Below are 22,194 nucleotides of genomic sequence, written 5' to 3' on the forward strand. Positions count from 1 at the left end.
CATCAGCGCAGCCGGGAAAAACACATTTAGGAAATTAGCATTTTTGAAATATTTTAAAGAGGTTTTTCCTGACATGACATCGAGCAGAGGTTGGAGTTGTGATTTCATCATTCGGTTGGTTTTTATTCATCTGTCTTGGCGCGTTTGTCTGCATGTTTGCACAAAAAGCAGGAAGTTTCCGGTTTAATCTCACCTGAAATGACAGTTTTTATGAATCAGCCCGCGCTGTTCAGTTTTAAGGAGGAATAAAACGTCCAATCTTTCTCCCACCTCGCAAACAGATTCTGCTTTTACTTCATTTTTAGAAGCCCAGTTGAGCTTTATTGGCCAAACACACACACACACACACACACATACACACACACACACACATACACACACACACACACACACACACACACACACGAGCAGCGTTTCCTCTTTAAAATATTAAGACTCGGCGCTGATTGCCGCCACCTGCGTTATCACACAGGCGACTAAACAGATGCAGGAGAACGATCCGGGTGCACGAATCACAGCTGAGACGTGGCACCAAATCTGGCAAAAAGCTAAAAGAATCTGTTTGAGCAGCAGCACAGAGGAGAATTCAGCACTGACTACACATGTCTGCCAGCGGAGAGACATTTCAGACGTGGTTGATGAAAAGTGAGTGAAATGCTGCGTTGGGTGGCCCAACGTTGGGTCAGGATCTGCTCAAGGGTTCGTAGGGTCCGTCTGAGGAGTCATACGGCGGCTAACAAAGAAAGATTTGAGTCGTATCTGCAGGCCTCCGTCTGCAAGTACGCAAGTCCAACAATTAAAACGCTTTCATCTGTAGATTGTAGCAAACTCTTCCAGCAAGCAGCTCTTGATGTGGTGAAACTGGACTTTTTCAGATGTCGTCAGTTACATTTACCAGCATTTATGTAGGACCACTTCACACTAATGTCATCTCAATACAGTCCATAATAGGCTGCCCGAACCAGCTGCTGGCAAAATGCATTTGAGCTGATTAGTAAGGAATATTTTTACTTTTATCTTCATCATGCAAACAGCTAAGTCCAACAACCCAAATGTGAAATGCGTTCTACCGTAAATGAGCGTGTATTTCTGTATTTATGCATCCAAACCAAACCGAACTTGGTGAAAAAAACTTACTGAAAATAAAAACAAACTGTAATTTAATGGAGCTTTTTCTCATTTTATTATATAATTTTGCAATTTTTTAATCTGTTTATGTATTATATAATTAATTAATTTCATTCAGTATTTGTTTATTATTATTATTTTATTTTTTAATAGTAGTAGTAGTAGTATTAATTTATTTGTTTCAAGTTAGGAAAAATTAAAAAATAAGTACAGGGATAAACTGTAAATTTGCATATCTAACTGTGAACTTTCCATTTTTGCAATTTCATTTTTTAACCATAAAATTTCCTTCTTTTTTTGTCTGTATTTGCAATTTCTACTTAGTCACAAATATTTCATTTTTGTTATACGATACTGTTGAATTCAAGTTTAGTACTATAAATAAATATATTCACAAAGCATACAATTAGAGATGACAGACAAAAAGAAGAAAATACTTATGTAATTTTATGAGAGATATCCTTTAATTATAGACATTTTTCCAAAATACAACTGTTTTTCTGGAGGTAATCAGAACAATGCAGGTGTGAAACCTACACTATAATAAAACAAAAACTGTAATTTTACAAAATCTTTACTTTTTATTTACAGTTTTTTATAGCCTTTCTTTGAATTTTTGAAAAGAATGTTGAAATACATTTGGAAATTTATTATAGTTTAAAAATATATATATTTTTTATTTTTATGCAGTAGATTTAATTCAAGTTTGAAACTGTGAACATATTTCTAAAATTAAATTAAATCAGTGATAATTGACAGAAAAATAAATAATCCTATAACATTTGATTTGTTTAACATTTAAATTGCAAAATAGACCATAAATAAGTTGTAATGAGTAACCATAAAATGTATCTTTTTGATACAAAATGTGAAATTTTTTATGTAAAATACATTTGAAAGTTATCGTAGTTTTTCACAAATATTTTCTTTTTATTTTATAGGTTGAATTCAAGTTTAAAACTTTGAGTATATTTCTAAAATTGAATGAAATTAGTGACAGGTACCAGAAAATATTACATAGAGATATTTTTGAAAATAAAATAAATATCCATCACCTGAGAATAACCATAAAATTACAATTTTTATCAGCAATTTAAATTTTTGATGTAAAAAAAAAATGTTAAAATATATTCACACATTTATCATAATTTCACAGTTATTTCCTTTTGTTGTAGATTAAATCAGGTTGTATATTTTATGCTGTAAATATATTTAACAATGAGCAAAAAGAAGTGGTGTTGGTTTTGTAATTTGACAGAGATGTGTTTGTTAAATGAGATATTTTTTGGAATACACAAAATACATAAATTACTAAAATAGGCCTTGAATGTGCAATATAACATAAAATAATATTAAAAACCTGTAACTGTGAGTTACCACAACCTATCTTTAAATAGAAATGTAATTTTTTAATGTAAAAAGACAGTTAAAATAATAAATCACAAATATTTCCCTTTTGTTTAATAGATTAAATTCATCTTTAGTCATCTAAATGTATTTCTAAAATTAGATCAAATTAGTGGAAATTATCAGAAAAGCAAATATTAGTTCTTTAATTTTATATAGGTGTGTTTGTTAAATTAGATATTTTTGAAAAACGGGAAAATATCCATAAAATTTCCAAAAAATAGACTTAGAATTTGCATATCTAGTGTGAAATTAATTGTTAAAACTGATGATTCTGATGTGATTCTCAAGCAAACAGAACACAATTTTGCTAATTTTGTTCATTTTTGTCCCTTTTTTTCTGATCTACGTTGTCATTTTTGCATTACTGGATGGTTTTTCACATGTAAAAACTCTTAAAATGATCCAAAAAGAACCATAATGAGACCGTTATGATCACCTGTGTTGAGGAGATCAAAAGAGGAAAGTTTGTAGACCACATAAGCTGATGTTTGGTCAAGTTTAGACCAGTTTTTCCCAATCTTTTGGCCTACAAAGGACCGAAATGGATCAGTGTGCACCTCAGAGTCAGTAGGAGTCCTTCCTGCTGCATCACTTGTCACCTTTCATTCGGCTTTGCGCAGAAAAGACTCGTGTTGGAGCTCGACTGGCCGTCTGAAAGGCAACATGCTGCTGCGAATGAAACTCTCTGCCGCCACCTCTCCCTCTTGTCATGCCAAATTGTGTTTTACAGCATCTGTTCATTATAGATGGCCGACATGATGGATATGGTCATAATATTAATGTAAGACTGACACAGCAGAGACATGAATCATGGCCGACTTTATTCAAAGCCGGCGTTTCATTGGCCCGCCACTAAAAAGTGATATATAAATGTCAACGAATGGCAGCCGTAAAGCATTATGAAGTACATTTGATGGTGCATTTCACCGTTATCAACCCGCTGTTATTTACTAATGTGTCTTCTTCATGTGACAGCCGCTGTGGACGTCGGCGTCGTTTGTATCCCTAAACACACTCCACCTTTTGTCTCTTTTCAGGTGGCGTCAGTTCAGGAGCGGGAAGATTAAAAGGTAAGAACCGGCAGGAAAAGGATGTTCTCATATGTGCTGCTGGCCTTCGGGTACGGAAGTCCGGGCGTGACTTTAAATTGAAAGCATTCAATCAAGTAGGAATTTCATTTCCCATATGTGATGTACGACAAGGAGCCATCAGTCTTCTCGTGAATTCTCTGTTTATTTCCAAAAACAGAAGAAAAATCAATCAGTAACTCGCAAATCCAGGTGAAAACAGGGTTTTTTTAAAGCTGCCTTTGGAGCACAAACACACATTATTTATTTATATGACTCGTAATAATCACCTTAATTTGCATTTTTTTCCTTCCATTTTAACGTTCTATTATTAGAAGCATATTTGATGAGCTGCTCTGATTACAGAGGAGCCTGTTTGGTGGAAAATACTGTGATCAGTGTCTTAGTGCAAAAAGAAATCTGCAAAAAATACGGGGTCACCCTGGTGACTCCGCCGTCTTTCATCTGCTTCCCTTCATTTGCACTGTTTTCTGTCAATACAGGCAAAAACCAAAGCCAAGAATTAGACATGTTTTTTTTTACAAACTGGGTTTTTTTCATTTGAAAATTGGCATTCTGAGCAATGTGTGTCTGAATTTAAAAAAATACAATCCACATTTGTTGACTTGTGCTACAGTTGCCACGTAAATCAGTTTAATACGCTCAGCTAAATTATACTTTTCAGCCTCAGAATCCCAAAACCTTCTGTTATTTTAAAAAAATGCAAAAAAAATGTTGACATTTAATAGGTCATTTAAGGTCAAGCAAACCCCAAAAACTCCCCAAAAAACTTTGAATTGCAGAAAAAAGCTTGAATTTCTACATATACCACATAGTCAGTATATAATTTAGCGTGAAAATAATACTTTAGTGTCCAAAGATTTGACATTTGATGCCTCAAAGGAAGTGTGACAATTGTTGAGACTTTTTAATCCAACAATCCAAAGAAAAGACTAAATCTTAATTTGTACACAAAAACCTGACATGTTAGTTGAAAAATATTGTTAATAAATACACGATTTATCAGAGCCAGAAACGGTAAAAACAGAACAAAATCTGCGGATATCCAACTTTCCATTTTTCCTTCAACATGTCATGTGTGATTTCTGATTTTAACAGGAAAATCAATCAAGTTTCATCAAATTTGCTGTTTTCTACGTCTCTTTTTTAAATGCCACAAATAAAGCATATTGCAGACGTTTCTCTTTAAAAAAAAACTACAAATTCTGCACTCCTAAGCACAACTTCTTTACTTCTTATTACTTGTAGTCATGATTTTGCTGATTTTGTAGAGATTGCAGTGAAAAATGAGTCCACAGTGAGAAAAAATGTTACAAAAACACTGAGAAACTGCGAGTTCAGAGGGTTAAATCATAACAATTTCAAAGAAAAAACACTTTAATGCTATTTGACAGCAGCTGTGTTTTTTCAGGCACTGTTGGACACCAGGTATTTCTAAAAGTAATTTAATATTATTCTAATGTGTTGCGTAGTTCTTTTGTTTTTGTGTCACCTCTGGGCTTCCATATGTTGATTAGTAGATGGTGTTTTTATATAATTGTTTGGTTCAGCATTAGTTTTATGTTGTATTTCGACACATTTCTCGCTTTTTCTGTCTTGCTGAGTTGCTAAATATGAAACACAGATGCACTTCATCTTTGTGCAACATCGATCAAACCTCTAAATATTTCTCTAAAATGCTTCAGCAGCTTCAATATTTGGCCCAAACCTTCCATCATCCTCGCCTAAACTTTGCACCTTTGCTCATTTATATCCGATAAACTGTCTCCGATCAGATGAGCCTGAAACACCTTCTTCGAGAGCGAATTAGCACAGATTAGAGTCTACCTGCATGTAATTATAAGCAGGCATGTAATCCTTTGGAAGCAGCCGTGGAATGTGATTTTGGTCGTATTCAACCCAGAAAAATGAAGATATTTCAATTGACTACAACTAAATAGTTCGAAAACAGATGATGGAGAGCCTCGAAGTTAACAAGCTGTTTCATATTCGTCATTTCTTTCGTGCATTGTGGCTCAAAATGCTGCTGCCAGAAGAAAAAAAAAACAACAAAAGAAGAACAAAATCACTCATTTACAAGCAGATATTCAGTTTCTGTTTGGAAGTGATTCAATGATTGTTCATTATTTTGCAGGAATCCTCCATATTCTCTTTTCAGAATTAGATTTTTCGGGGTTTTTTGCATCTTGCTTGTTCAAAGCGGCCCAGAAACTGTGCTCTTGCTGTACATTTCACCCTAAAAACATTCCAATCATCTGCTGTGAGGAATGCGGAAGCATCGCCAGTGATCATGTGGTCAAACCTTAAGGAGACTCTCCACCCTCGTATAATGACAGATTCGGGGGAATTACCGAGCACATAAATTGGAACCATATGGATCTCCAAAGAAACTGGATGCTCTTATTTTATCTGCGCATGAGGATAATAAAACAGCAGAAGAAATAAGGGGGAACAAACAGCAATAAAAAATAAAAAAATTAGAGGATTTCATTGAGCAGTCATCGACGCCGGCTCCTGATTGGCCGCTCGCTTGATGACGCGATGAGTTGGCTGAAGGTTCACGTCAGTTAATGGCATAATCATCGCAACTTAAGTGGTCAAGTGGCTTGTTAGATGCGTGTGTGTGTGTTGGGTCCTGTTACCGACGAAAACAATCCTCATCTAATATTTTTTCCGTGACATCAAGTAATGTAAATCACGTCGGGTGTCGGTGTTTAGTCTGTAATTACACATCGTCCTCCTCCTCCTCCTCCTCCTCCTGCTCTCGGTTTCGGTCGTGGATGTTGCGTCGAGGCCTCGGTCTGATCCTCCACCTCCATGCTGCTGCTGCTGCCTCCGTCTCGTTCCCGTTTGAAAGACGACTGCTGCACCCTACAGTTTAAAATCAGCTGCTCAGCCTCCAAACGCTGCTGCTGCTGCTGCTTCACACCGGCTTCACTCTGCACAAATATCACACAGAAAACCGGCTTAAAACAGCAAAAATCCACTATTTTCTCTCTTTTAAACGTGGCGTCGCTGGTATTCTACAGCTTTAAACTGCTTCCAGCTAATAATTCCGGAGAGTCTCGGTGTCCGACACCGGTCTAAATTAAATATCAAAGGTTTTTGCTGTGTTAATGAGCAGGAGAATCTGGGGTAAACAGTGAATACTTGAAGTATTTTGGCAGCAACCACGTAGAATTTTAACAATTACTTAACATTCACACTGGATTAGGACAAACACTGGAGTCATTACAAGCCCATTCTGGTCAAAAATAGGTTTAAGATAATTGTTTTCTGGTGTCAAAAATGTGTAAATTATTTGTTCAAAGCGAGTATTTTTCTATTTTACAAATTAAGCCAAAATATCGCATCCACCAACACAAACTATAGCACATCCAGAGCACAATTAAATACACATTCAAAGATGTTTCACATTTAAAAATCTGACATTAATAATCCATGAGAGTGCACTTTTATGCTCATAACATTCAAAGAAACTTATTTGCTTCTTCTTTATCTTGCTTTTCATTTATATTCAGAGTAAATATCTTCTCTTCAACTATGTTTGTTTGTGTTTCTCTATAAATTACATTTCTGAAAAGGTCATTTTAGCTTTTTGCTGCTATTTTTTAAAGAAAAGAGAAAGAAAAGTCACAAAACTAGTTGTAAGGAACAATTTATGTGTAAAAAAAAGCAGTTTATCTGTAACATTTTACATCATTTATATAAATAGCAGCTTGGACTGTCATATGTGCTAAAGCTGAAAATATTTCATCATATTCTAGCTTTAAATGCTGCGTTATTGCAGAATAGTGATTATTTTTTTGTGCCATGCTTGAAAACTAAAGTCATATTTAGTGCTTTTTTTCGTTCACATGCACTAATTAGAGGCGTTCATACGTGTGATTTGGGCTAGATGATGACTGAAATGCTGCCGCAGAGCCTCAGCGTCTGAGCCTTTGTGGAACAGTGACATGTGTGCCGCTTTTCTCAGGTGCGATAAACGTCGGTCAGTCTGGATCCTTGTGCCGTCAAAAAGAGGCTTCTGGCTCGTAAAATCCCACTCGAGGTGGCAGAAAGCATCCCCCAACCTCCAGACTTGTCCTGACAGCCAAGTCTGCTCTCATCTGAACTTCCAAAGCCTTAATTGTACCGTCAAAGTGTAAATACAGCACGAGAAAGAGGGGAGAGAAACAGCATTAATTACCACAAAGTCCTTCACTGGAATATTTTTTCTTTTATTTTGAAGGGAGTTGTGACCCTAATGAGCATCTAGTGTCACAAAATACAAAAAAAAAGATGATGAAGACGTCACATTTGAGCAGTTTTTAACCTCAGACTGGAGACGATGGTAATCATTGATTGTTTGAAACAGTTAAACTCTAAATAAGTTCTTCACTAAACTTCAATTTCAGAATATTTTATTTTGCATATTATAATTTATTCATGCAGTGAATAAGTGGCGAAGTCATCAGCAGGAGGATGAACCACTCAATTGACCAGTTTTGATCAGTTATTGTTTATGAAATATCAAATGCCAGCGAACACAGGTCTGCAGAAATTCACCAAATCAACAATAAGTGCAAGAACAAAGTGCAAAAAAACATTTAAAACTTCAGATTTTCCGTCTAATCTTTGTGCTGAGACATTAAACTTACCGCTTAATCTGAAAAAAGTGCAGAAAATATCTTCAAATTTTTCAAAATTAATTGTTAAACTGAAAAGTTTTTGTTGCCAATATTTACAACCTTCTCTTACACCTTAGAGTATAAATCCTATTTAAAACTGTGCATACTCAGATATTCTTGTGTTTATTTTAACAGAAGCATAAACTTGCCGTCTACATCTGATCAATATTATAATATATCAAATATATGCAAATAAATAGCATTTAGTAGTAAAACCAGTGATGCTAATTTGTTAATATAATTGATTATGATTCATAAACATTAGAGCTGCGACAGTTTGTCAAGTAGTCATCAATTAATTGGCTTAAAATGATTTTTTAAAGGGAAAAAGTTTCAATTTTCAGCATCTTAAATGTGAATATTTTCTGGTTTCTTTCCCCCTCTTTGACATCAGTAATCAGTTAATCAAGAAAATAATCAATAGATTCATTGACAGCATGCATAATACATGAGCTCAACATATAAGGTACAAAAATAGGTAAAATATTCACAATTATGTCCTTAGGTCTAAAGATGATGCTTGCAAAGCAATATCTATGACAACAGGACATCATTTAGAGTCTAATTATGATAATAATTATGATTCTGCAGCTTCTTTTTTAACCATGTGTCCATTTTTAATCTAACACTGCTCAAAGAACACTAAAGAAAAAAACTGATAGTTAAACTCTAATGTTGTCTAGAAGGAGCTCACAAGTTTAGCAACTTACCTGAAGTCCGGTTTGCACCAGAACTGAAACTGGGACCGAAACGGGCCAAGAAGGCGCTGCCAGCACTGCTGCTGATGCAGAAAAGAAAAGAAAAAACAACCCAGAGACACACAGAGCTGCTTTCCTTCCAGTTCAGACGTCCATCAAGTGTAAAAAGTGACTTTTTGCAAAGAAACTGACAGCAGAAGACTCATTATCCTGACAGGAGACACAACCAGCAGCAAATACAAACTGAATCGAGACTTAATGCTGCAAAAATCAAGCATGTTTGAATCACTTGTGGCCTTTACCTATATTTGTTGCTTCAGTATTCAGACGGTTTGCTGCCGGATACATGAAGTTCAAATTTCTGCATGTCCTGCGCTGAACTTGTTGTTTTTGTTCACTTGCTTGGGAGAGTTTTTGGACTGTGCTAGCTCCTTAATTGTCAGTTTAAACCACACTGTTAGCTTGGAGGTGTGTTATCTTACAAGAAACTTGCTGAATTTGAAGCATTTTAGCTTCTAAATTGGAAGAAAACAGGCTATTTTTGTTTCATATATTGAATATTTGGGGTTTAGATGACAAGTTTCTATAAGTGATGAACGTCCAAAATGAAGCTGAGGTCCACGTAGGTTTATGTGTGTCTTATACAGGGCTTTCACGTCAGTTTATTTCTTTAAACACAATATTTTCTTACACCTGTTGGTCTATTTATTGTCAGTATGAACAACATTACATCAGACTGTTAGCTTGGAAGTGTGTTTTGGTGCAAGAAACCTCTTAGAAGACTTAATATGCAGCTGAAGAAGTGGCAGAAATGGCTGCTTTTGTCTAACATAAGGAGTTTAGACAGATTTCTGGAAACATATTACTCCAAAAGTATAAAATAAAGATTGAAACAGAAGTTTATATAAGTGAGGAACCTCCAAAATGAAGCTGAAGTCCATGTGGCTTGATTTGGACTTCTTTGTTTTGTGTGTTTTGGTACAAGAAACACTTTAGAAGACTTAAGTTGCAGGTTTTCAATTGCAAGAACTGACTGCTTTTGTCGAATATAAAGACTTTACACTGTTCTGTTGCAGCATTTAAATTTGCAAAAAATTATGTTTTTGTCTAATGTAAGAGTTCTAGATGGATTTTTACAAACATGTTTCTCCAAAAGTGTAAAATAAAGATTGAAACAGAAGTGAGAAACCTCTAAAATGAAGCTGAGGTCCATTAGGATTGTACTGGACTTCCATGTCACTTTATTTAGTGTTTTTTGTTACTAGAACCACCTTTTGAAGTTTTAATTTGCAGCTGGTAAAGTGGCAAAAGTGGATCCTTTTTGTCTAATATAAGGAATTTTGACAGATTTGTCCAAATATATTTATCTGAAAGTATAAAATAAAGATTGGAATACAAACTTATATAAGTGAGGAACCTCTAAAATGAAGCTGAAGGCTTCCACACCACGAGAAACACCTTAGAAGTCTTCATCTGTAGCTGATAAAGTGGTAATAATGGATGCTTTTGTCCAATAAAAGGAGTTTAGATAGATTTCTTCAAATATATGTCTCCACAAATGTAAAATAAAGTTTAAAACCCCGATTATTCTGACTGAGGAACCTCCAAAATGAAGCCAGGTGGATCTCCCAGATGTTCTCTGAGACAGGATGCTTCATTTTTCTGTATTTTTCTGCCATTCCCTTCCACTTCCAAGCTCTGGATTAAAACAAGAGCTGGTTGTGCCTGAGTTTGACTTCCTGGCACCACTGTTCACCCAAACTGTACTCGAATAAAGTAGAAGAAGAAGAAGAAGGAGGTCTAAGTTGAAATGGAGACGCTTCGACTTATCTGCGGCCTCCTTAAGTGCAGCCGTTTGCAGATAGACGCAGTAAATAGAAAACAGCGATTGTCGTCTCGCTCTGCCTCCCTCTCCGTAATCTGATTGGGCACGTTCCCCCGAATCGAGGGCAACGCCAAAACAAAAGATCACCAATCAGATAGAAGGGGCTCCCACTGAAGTTGCTGGCATGCTATGAATGCTTTGCCCTCTCATGTGCGCTAGTATCTAGCAGCGAGATTCCCCGTGTCGCTTTTATGTGTTAATCGTCACCGCTCAGTGAGACTATTGTGCTGTCTGCATCGCCGGGGGAGGAAACCGCAAAAAAAAAAAAAAAACGGAGAGAGAGGAGTTTATAGGGGGAATGAATGCGAGCTGCAGATTGTGCTGCCAGCACCGTTTCACACGAATCGCCTCATCCCCCCGTTGACGAAGGTCCAAGAGTGCAATGTGCTGCTCTGCCACCACAGACGTCTCTAATTGGTGGGAAAGAAAATGGAGAGTTCAGTTTTTATATTCAGGGAAGACAATTATCACCTGCAGGTCCAGGTGTGAACGGTCAGACGTTACCTTTAATCAGCTAAACTGCAACTATTAGTATCAACTAGTTTGTTAAATTCTAACTTTTCTCTCAAGCTTTCATCAAAACAACATCCTGGCATCTTGGGATAATCAATTAGCTATCAACTATCAAACTAATCACCAGCTGTTTTGGTAATCAATAAAGAGAGAACAGTCAAATCTTTGATTATAGTTTCCTTGAGTTTAAACATTTTTCAATTTCTTCCCACTTCTACAACTTTAAACTGAACCAAAAGTAAAGAATGAAGTGCTTTTTTTTTAAATATCGCAATTTTAAAGCTCACATTTGCTTTATTTTCCCAGACTAAAAGCTCACATTTAGTCCAATTATCTGATAAATTGAGTAATTTTCCATTCATTCAACCACTTGTCGACTATTTAAATTAATCTGCAGCTATTTTGATAATCGACTGAGGATTGATTATGTTTTATTTTTGTGTTCTCTAACTTCAGCTACCTAAATGTGATTATTTTCTGGTGTCTTTCCTCTTCTATGACTATAAATATCACAGTTTTAGGCTCAGATTTGGGTAATTTCTCAACAAAACCTCCTGTTTGTTTCAGTGACTATTTGAAAAGTACTTTTACTTACTTGGCTCTGATGATTGAAGTAAAAAGTTTTTTGTTTTTTTTTTCCTCTCACAGAGCTGCACTAACTAATTGATGAATCAACCAATCAAACAAGTTGTCACTCACTGTTTTGTTATGATATTGCAGTTTTTTAGTTCAGTAACTGTTGGGGAAGTTTAGAATCAGATTCTTTCTAACTTTACAGTCTCTGGCTGTGATAATTGGAATGATTTTGGAAATTTTAGCAGTAGAGCTGCAACGATTAATTACAGTTTCTATTTCTGATAAATGAAGTAATTCTTCTGGTTTTTTTTTTTGGTTTTTTTTTACAGATAACATACCATTTATCAAGTTTCTTAGCATGAGTAAACAATGAATAAACTAGCTTTTAACTATAAATATAATAGCTAACTGTTGTTTTAGTTGATTATTCGGTTTGAATAATTTCTTTTGGGAAAAAACAGTCTAAATTCTCTGCTTTGAGCTTCTTAAATGTGACAGGAAACTGAGTTGCGGACATTTTCTGACATTTTATAAACCAAACAACTAATTGATTAAACAAGAAAACACCTGACAGAACATTGTTGTTAGTTGTGGCCCCGTTGTGTATTTAAACCAATTTTAATCAGCATTAAAAAGTTTGGAACAAGCAGAAAGAAGTTGTGCAGAGTAAAAAATGTGCTTTCCACCCTTGAATTTTTTTTCCTTTAAAAAGTTAGATTACATTTATGTATCTGAAAAGGTGCCAGTTTTAGCTCTTTGCTTTTAATTAAGCCTAATTTAATTACTGTAGACGAGGAGACCATTTAATGTCTTCAACCTTCTTCCCATCAATAGGAATTCATAATACATCAAAAAGTCTTCAGCTCGACCTCTAATCCTCACTAATGTCACAGAGTTGGCATGAATACGAGTTAGAGACATAAAAGTTTGGAGTCTTTTAGGTGAATCTTCATCCTTTATATACACATGACTTATTGTGGCTCCAGTGAAGAGGTGCCGATAAAGAACATTCTGCTTTACTGCCAATAAAAGTGGACATAAGTGTTCTATTTAACCCTGGAGCTGCAGGAATGGACAGTTTAAGGTCATAAATAAGTTAGAAACTGAATATTAATATAAAAATCTAGTTGGTTTAATACAAAACAAATGTTGACATTAAATCAGCAGATGCTGAGATATGATGGATTTAAGTCACAGGTGTGGGATCCTACATTTCCCATAATGCAAATCACCAGTTTTTACTCAATAATAACAGAATACACATGAGTAATGCTACCAATAATGATTAAAACAGTGTTTTATGTAAATATTTGTTCATTAGTTGGTCTTTTCTTTAGGAAAATGTAATATAAAATATAAAATAATATAAAAAGTTCACATATCTTGTTGTAACGTTACATGCAGCAAGCTTTTTTAACAGGATTATTAGTATCTTTATGGACATTCCAAGTTATTCATGCTACATAATGTGCTGTTTTGCACTTTTTTAACTGAATAATTTGCACATTCTTGCATAATATAAATATTTCAGTGACTTTTAGTACCTTTAGAGTATCTTAAATTAGCTGCACCTGCTATTTTAGCCTTTTGTCCTTCTTCACAGATTTTCTTGTTTGCTTTTAAGTGAAACTATTCACACATGAAAACCTAATTGGTGTTGAATCTGATTCTGTTAGTAACTCGGGTTTTCAATTAATTTCTTGATATTGGCATCTTTTCTAATCAGTACATTCCATTAAATGTTATTTTCTCTCTAATTTTATTCTAAATACTGAGCAACTTGTGCAGAAAAAGCTCCATGTCTGTTGCATTTTGTTAAATATATCCAAGGCCTCATTTTAAAAGCTGAGTCATTCTTTAAGATGTCAAATTACGGTAGCAAAGAAACACTTTGGAGTTAATTTCACGTCTTTTATCCTCAAAAATGTGCCCGACGTGTTTCAACGCTAACATCAGATTAGCGGTTTGTGAGACTCGAACGATGAAACTCCTGAAGAGTCGCACAAGTTGAGGAGGTTGACGGGAGTTTAGGCGGTGAAGTGCTGCAGCTCCCTGTCTGCTTAAAAAAAAAAGAACAAACACAGAGAAAAGCTGCTCAGTTGCAGCTCTGCTCTGAATGCTAATATCTCAGCTGTGTGTGTGTGTGTGTGTGTGTGTGTGTGTGTGTGTGTGTGGGTGTGTAAAGCAGATGCCATTCTGCTGATCTCAGTCCACATCCATCCGTCTACGAGCCCAAATCTCCCTCGAAGGCCGCCGGGACGAGCCGCCGTCCTCGCAGCCTCGAACCTCCGCAGGTCAGCCGCCGCCTGAACCGTCTCGTCTCGTCTCGCAGGTCGAGCGGCGCCTGACGAGGAACATCTGCCCGCCAAAAATCCTCAAGCTGCCACGGAGACGACGACACCAACAGTCGGTCTGTGCTTCTGCTGCCACACAGTGTCACCGACAGTGTTGAATGTTGACGTGTCTGTTGTGCTGCCGAGTTCGCGGCGTTTCTCTGTGATCTGTGGGGACAACAAATGTGTGGAAATATAAATAATGTTTAACATGTGTAACGCACATTGTGTTTAGACGGAGATGCAGTAAAAAGAATGGGCCAGATTCACTAAAATGCTCCGTTAGGGTGCAAGAAAATAGCTGAAAATTCATCAAAAATCTAAGGATCCCCTTCTCTCCTTTAATTTTTATTTATTTATTTTATTTATTTTCAATTAATTTTAATTGATTTAACTCCTTTGTTTCTGCTTCAGGTTTTATTATTATCATCCTTTTTTTTAGAATTTATAATTAAAACTAATATAATTAAATGCCACCATCAATAATTATTACAATTGATAGTGATCGTTATGTTGCATGTATGTGGCGATATGTGTGTCACAGGTGTGATTGTTGTGCTCTTTGTATATCATAGTAACTCAAAAAATGGGGAAAAAAAGTTTTAAAAATAGATATAAGAAAATACAAAAACTCATATTTTACTAAGAATTCTAATTATAATAATGGAAAATAAAACATTAATGTGGCGTACTATTTCCAAAAAAATATGTATATGTGACAAATTAGGATTTTAAAACGAGAAAAAAATAAGAATATATTGTTAAATGCTGCAGAATATAGAAAAAGCATGGAATATTTTTTTTTAAATATGATAAAATGGTCAAATATCCCCTCTATTTATTTATTTATTTTACAGAAAATGCTATAGATCCTAATCCCAGATCTGATGTATTTCAACACTGTATTCTATAATTCTTTTTTTAAATTAAGACTATGAAAAAATATATAATATTATTCTAAGTTTAGTATGGCAAAATTTAGAAAAAAATCAAATAATTATCATTTTAAAATATTAAAAAGTAATTAAAAATTGTGTCATTTCAGCCTTTACAAGTGGTTTTCCACAACTTTTCATCCCTTATTCCTGATCCACTGTATCTGTGCAAATAAGGATAAAAAAAATAAAAATAAGAATTAAATATTAGTAAAAGTTTAATGTGGCAAAATATTTTTAAAAAATGCAGAATAATTCAAAATATATTTTTAAATAACTGTTAAATATCTAAAAAAAATGGGATTTTAGTGTTTTCCTCAGGGCCAAAATAGAGAATTTTTTTTAAATTTTATTTATGAAACAATCGTAAATAATTCTGTCATTTAGACCTGTGCTAATGTGCTTTTCCACAACTTTTTTTTTTCTTTTTGCAAAAATTGCAGCCATTCTTTCTGTAACAAAAGAGCCCTTTAGCCTCGATCCCTGATCCCCTGTATCTGATAAACCTAATAATCATTTGGGCTTCCGAAACCTCCTCGATGTTTTGGAAATGAGTTCTGAAAGTGGTTGTGCAGCAGTGGAACAAAGATGAGTTTGAGAAGGTTTAAAGGTTGGTGGACTGTGTGGAGAGTGCGGCTCGTTACCGCTCACTCTGAGCGCGCTCATTTGCAGAAACAAGTGTGTGGAGGGTTTAAAGGTTGCATTCATTGAGCAGAAATGTGGCGAGAAAAACGTTTGACTTCCCTGCAGAAGTACAGTCAATATTGTGAGAGGCTTTAATGGTCAAACATATGCATCTTCTCTGCTCCAGTCCTGCTGCTTTGATGCAGCTCAGATACATTCGGTATGATCTATCAAACATAGAGGGGAGGAGGAGGAGGAAGGGGAGGGGGCGGGGTGAGGAGGAGGAGGAGGAGGAGGAACAGAAGTTGGGTTTCGCCACGGTACCGAGCAGTTATTTTATTGACGTGGGAAGACACGGGAAACGAGCTGCTTTCACTCTTGCATGTCGAGTCCTTCTGTTGGCGCGCGAATCCAAAACAATTTCAGATTTTGAGAAATACGGGGGCAGCTGGCGTTCCCACAGCCGTGCAGGAATTAGCCGTTTACGCGCTGCAACCCTATCTGCTCTGCACCTGGGCGGCTCGCAGGGCAGCAATGCACCTTCAACCCGGCAAACAGACCACAACTGTGCACGAGAGACGGAGAAACGCTGCATGTGCTGCAAGGAAAGCGACTTCCTGCAGCACCTTTCTGCATGTTTAGCAACTTTTTTTTAGCTGCAAGTTTGTTTTGTACCATTTAGTCTGGGTTTTATGACTGAATAAGAACCTAAACATGAATAATTTGACAAAACCACAAAGAAAAAGACAAAAAAAATGATGAAACATTTCAAAAGGTTAATTAAAGATAACTACAAAATTTCTAATCTTCAGTACAGACGGTCATGTTGTGTAGGAAGCATTTTCTAAACCTTAAAGTGACAAAAAAAAGGCATAAAAATTCACTTTTTTGTGGCCACATGCAATAATAAAGACGATTTTTACCAATAATTAGTCCCAAAATAGAGAGGTTTAGAAAAAATTATACAGAATTAATGATAAGAATAAATGCAAAATGGCTCAAAAACAGTAAACAGTGCAGAAAGCTGTTGAAAGATACATTCAGCATGGTGAAAGTACTTCATTGGTCAGAACATACAAAGTCAAGTGGTCAGTGTAAGAATTTTTTTTTTTAAGTGTCAAAAACTACAAACTATGTGAAATTAGAGAGTTTGAATTGAAAATTAAGGAAAGTTAATAAGTGTGGCATGGCTCAAAAACAGGATGCAGAGCAGCAAGTTTCACTTAATTGTTTAACGATGCACTCAGCATGGTGAAATTACCTTTAAGGGACAAAATTTAATAACAGATAACTAGAAATTGTATAATCAGTGATCAGTACACGGTCATGTAGAAAAAGAAACAATTTCTAAACCTTAAAGTCACAAAAAAGGCGCAAAAATACAGTTTTTGTGACAAAACTTAATGATAAAGATGACATTTACTAATAATTAATCCCAAATTAGACAGATTGACAGTCAAATTATACAAAATTAATCAGTAGAATAAATGTACCATGGTTTGAATGCAGTGAACAGAGGAGCAAGTTACTGGAAGATACATTCAGCCTGGTGAAACTACCTCAGTGGTCAGAACATACACAGTTACATGTCAATAGAAAAAAGAGCTGGTTTTAGATCATTGGTTTGAGGTACATTATGGTGTATACTATTACTTTAGTTATCACTAATCAAGTATGAAGACAGAGATATGCAGTTTTATGCTCACAAACCAAGTAATATTCACATTTAAGAAGCTGGAATCCAAGAACTTTGACTCTTTTTCTAAGAAAATGACTCAAACTGATTAACTCAATAGTCAACAGCTAATTGATTAATCAATTAAACATTGCAGCTATATAGCTTCACTCTTATGTCTTACCTTTCAGAAAAAAATCACCATTTTACCAGAGAAAGTAAGGATCAATTTCAGGGTATTTTACTTTGTTAATGCTGCAGTTACCAGTTAATTCCATTGTCGATTTGTAAGTGTTTAACCAACAACCCAAAGATATTCAGTTTACTGTCACATAGGGGCAAATAAACCAGATAATGAACCAGAGAACCAGAGAATTTTGACTTTTGTTTAGTAGAAAATGACTCAAACTGATTAATTTAATAGTCAACCACTAATTGATTAATCAATTAATCATTGATTTAATTGACTTGCTTTAAGAACCCCAATAACAGGCATGTCAGCTTGAAAAATCACCAGTTACACCATTTTCTGAGAGAAAACAAGGGTAAATTTCAGAACATTTTACTTTGTTAGTGCTGCATCTAATAATTCTTTCCACTGTCAGTTCTTCTGTTGATTATTTTCTTGATTAATCGATTAGTTGTGTGCTCCACAGAATGTCAGAAAAAGGTGAAAATCACTTTGTTTTAGCCACAACTCAAATTATCTGGTTTATTTTCATAGAGGGAGGAAACAGAAACTAGAAATATATTTACATTTAAATGGAATCAAACAATTTACACTTTTTTTCCTCAAAATTGGGTCAAACTGATTAATTGAATAGTTAACAGCTAATCAGTTAATCATTGCAGCATGTGTTTGACCCCAACCCTCCTCTTAAAAAAAAAAGCCATCATTATTCCATTTATGAAAAAACGTCTTATTATAGTGTTTGACTTTGGTAGTTGGGGTCAATATAAAGGCAAAAAACAGACATTAGTCTCTATTTTCTGTGTATTTCTGATTTAAAAGCAGTGTAAGAACACCTTGAATAAGAGGCGATGCAGCGTTATCATGGTAACTGAGTGCAGCTCCACTGGAAGTCTATAAAACCTGCACTGAATGAATGTTTAATTAGCAGGACTTCATTAGTTTGGGTTTTAGTGGAGAGGATTTTGTCATAAACGCCGCTTCAGAGTCTTTTTTTTCTTCTTCTTTTTCTTTTTTTCCCCCCGCCAGCCGGGAAAATCTCTCTGCGGTGAGAACATTCTGCATTCGCCACCGGTGACTTCATCCTGGCCGGACCTTTCCGTGACGATCAGGCGTGGTGAAGCAGCGGTGAGGAGCGAACATGTTGTCGCCCGTGTTGAACATCTGACCTGGCTGGAACCTGCGGCGAGCGGCACAGCTGAACAGGAGGCCGTCTGGATGGGAGAGGAAGGGGGGAGGCGGGCGGGGAGGGAGGCTTGGCTCTACATGCTTGGCTACTTGCCCCGGTCCCATTGACCAGACAGCTGAACTAGCGAGGGAAGGCGGGGGGGAGGAGAGGGGGAGGCGAGGGGGGGAGACGAGAGGCAGGAGATGGATGGAGCTCCTGTTTTTCATACATGAGAAAATAATAATCTGTGCAGTTAGCTGTAATTCAGCCGCCGTCGCTGCCGATCAGAGCCGCTGAGGTGCGTCAATCAGAAGACTGAAGCAAACCTGGTGGATTTGAGCGAGGAACACGATAAAACTGAAGCTTACAGGCAAGAATGGTTCGACCAGAAAGACAAGAAAATGACAAGAAACGACCTTTAAATGACACAATGTGATAGTAGATAACTGTAGATACTAGAAATTGTATAATTAGTGGTCCGAAAATACAAAACCAAAAGTGACAAAAGCCACAAAATCACAATTTATGTGGCAAGTCTCAAATGTAAATGGAGATTGAAAGCAAAGGCAAATCTCAAAAATTGGAAACAGAGGAACAAGTTGTTGGAGAATACATTCAGCATGGTGAAACATCTTTCTTCTACAAACACAAGATAATTATGAGAAATCAGCTTACAAGGTCAAAGTTTCACAAAAGATTACAACAAATATTAGAAGATTTTATAACCAGTCATTGGGGTACACAAATATTGCAGTGTAAAAAATGTTTTCTCCAACCATAAAGTGACAGAAGACACAAAAATGTGGCTTTGTGTGACAAAACTCAATTATAAAAGCAACGTGTCAATAATCAGTCTCTAATTAGAGTGATTAAGAGCAAAATTTAGCATTCTTGATCAATTATATGATCGTTGGAAGATACATTGTGCATGGTGAAACTACCTTAGAAGAACACATTTTAATAAAAGAAAACTAGAATTATTTGCAGTTCCACAAGAAGTGGTAACGAACAGAACATCATGGTGACAGAAATTACAAAAAGTTAATTGTAAAGGTATCATTTACCATTAATCAGTCTCAAACTAGAGAGGTTAAGAGTAAAATACAACACTCTTGATCAATAGAATGAATACAGCATAGCTCAAAAATGGTAAAAGGTGCAGCAAGTTATTTGAAGATACTTTCAGCATGGTGAAATGGCCCAAAGAGTTAACCTGAAAGCTCCCGAACATGAATAATTTGACAAAATGATAAATAAAAAGACACAGATGTTTAGAAATATTTGAGTTTTTTAACCAGCGATCACAACAAGCAGAGACATTCAGTGTAAAACATGTTTTTTGCTTTCCTTTAACGTGACTAAAGTCACAAAAAATTGCTTTTCGTGGCAAAAGTCAATGGTAAAGGGACCATTTAGCATTAATCTGTCTCAAAATAGACGGATAGGAAAACAAAATGTTTTTGATCAGTGCAGTAAATGTGGCATGGCTCCAAAATGGTAAACAGAGCAGCAAATTGTAGGAAGATACATTCAGCGTGGTGAAACATAACTATAGAGTTCTTGTGAGAAGAAGTTTGGAAAATGCAGTTTCTACACATGTAATACTTACATTTTAATAGTATGTAGAGCTGCTATGTTTCTCTAGTATTTAAACACCTGGAGAAATGTACATGTTGATTGCAGCTTTTATTTTTTTTTTTTTTTTTTTCAGAAAAGAAAGCCAACTCTTTTTTTCCCCCATGAATTCTCTCTACTTCTATTGATTTCTGTGCTGTTTGCATAGAGGTGCAGGACTTTATATTGTAGTGAAAAATGGTTCCACATGCTGAAAACTGAAAACTTTACATTACACCTGCACAGAGCTGAAGAAGTGACTCTGACTTCTAGTTTAGTTGAAAATCTTAAAGTCCGTCATTTTCATTTACTTGCAGTTAATCACAGCACGTGTCCATGTTGTCTCCCTCCTCACAGCCTCCATGTGACTCCCTCTGCCGAGTCCCAGCAGGGGCTGCCGAGGCCCCGCCCACCCCGACTCGGTTCCAGCCAATCAGGTGCTAATGTTGGGGAACAGGAGAGGGCTGCGCTGACAGATGGCGGACTGACCTGGAAAACCTGCCCCCTTTTTCAGGGTTCAGCAGTCAGCAGATGACAGGTATTATTTCATAACCCAAAGACTGAGGAGGGGCTGCTTGGTGGGACTCACTTTTCCTGTCACTTTCAATCATTAACTAGTTGCTGAGAATTTTTCCTGTTGAATTCAGTCGCTGAATTAAGCAGGTGGGAGCTCTGCAGACGGAGATTTTCACAGATTTATCACCCACATAGTGCTTCTCAGTAAAAAAGAAGACATGCAATATGCACACAAGAGCTGAAAATTAATTCAAAATTAAATGTATTTAAATGTCATAAATACACTTCATGATGCATTTCATACCTGCTTCACTTTCTTCTGCACCAGATATCTTGTATAAGGCTGCAGATTCCCTGAAGTTACACCCTCCACCAGCTCCCAGCTCACATAATTTCAGGCCGAGCCGTCAACACACACACACACACACACACACACACACACACACACACACCTACATTCATCCGACTCCAACCAGGCATGTAACTCTGGCGTCAGGGCAGATCTGTCTGGCAGAAAGTGCTTTTTGATGAAGTCGTTCATAAATTTTAATACAACATGTCAGCTAACATGATGTATAGACTGGCTGCTCATTCATATTTCACACGGTCTGCTGTTGAGAAAACAGCGGGGTTGTACCTTGCTCTACCTTAAAGTGGTGTGTGGTTACAGCTGTCAGAGTCGCAGCAGAGAAACGCTGTTAGCGAGTCTGTGACAGTTAGATTCGTGGCTACAGGGATTTGGTCACAAATCTGCTCCCAACCATGTCTGAATGCATCATGGGGGAGGACTAGAGTCTGAAATATAGCCTACATTAAATGAAGAAAAGCTGCTATATATTGCCATGCATATTACCTGTTATGGTGAAAAGAAAAAAATCAACTAATACTAATGCGAAGGTTGTGCATTTGACTCATAAAAAGTCAATGTGAGTACAAGAAAAACCTCATTTTAAGGAAATGGTCTTTAAAAATAAATATAAAGTTCCATGTGTATTTCCTAAACTATTTATGTATAAGTATTTAAATTAATTTAGCTTCACTATTCTTATTATTTAATTAAACATGCACTAATTTGCATGCATGTCCAAAATATAGTGAAATAACCACCTAAATGTGTTTCGCACTAGTCTAAAAGAAAATGTTTTATGGAAGCAAAACAACTCAAAATTGA

General features: G+C 36.1%; 1 long non-coding RNA gene across 10 annotated transcripts in view; it reads left to right on the forward strand.

Annotated features, from left to right (window-relative positions):
- The window catches only part of LOC110967283 (uncharacterized), a 340,473-nt gene that overhangs the window by 231,991 nt on the left and 86,288 nt on the right, over positions 1–22,194 (forward strand). For 8 of the 10 annotated variants that reach the window (XR_007938883.1, XR_007938876.1, XR_007938881.1 and 5 more), the window contains exons 7-10: positions 3,576–3,608; positions 14,157–14,378; positions 18,755–18,853; positions 20,865–21,045. This is a non-coding gene — a long non-coding RNA (uncharacterized LOC110967283). The remainder of the gene's footprint in view (positions 1–3,575; positions 3,609–14,156; positions 14,379–18,754; positions 18,854–20,864; positions 21,046–22,194) is intronic. The other 2 variants (XR_007938879.1, XR_007938877.1) reach the window with 2 other exon arrangements.

This window comes from Acanthochromis polyacanthus, chromosome 22 (assembly GCF_021347895.1).
Source record: "Acanthochromis polyacanthus isolate Apoly-LR-REF ecotype Palm Island chromosome 22, KAUST_Apoly_ChrSc, whole genome shotgun sequence".
In the NCBI taxonomy this organism is placed as follows: Eukaryota; Metazoa; Chordata; class Actinopteri; family Pomacentridae; genus Acanthochromis; species Acanthochromis polyacanthus.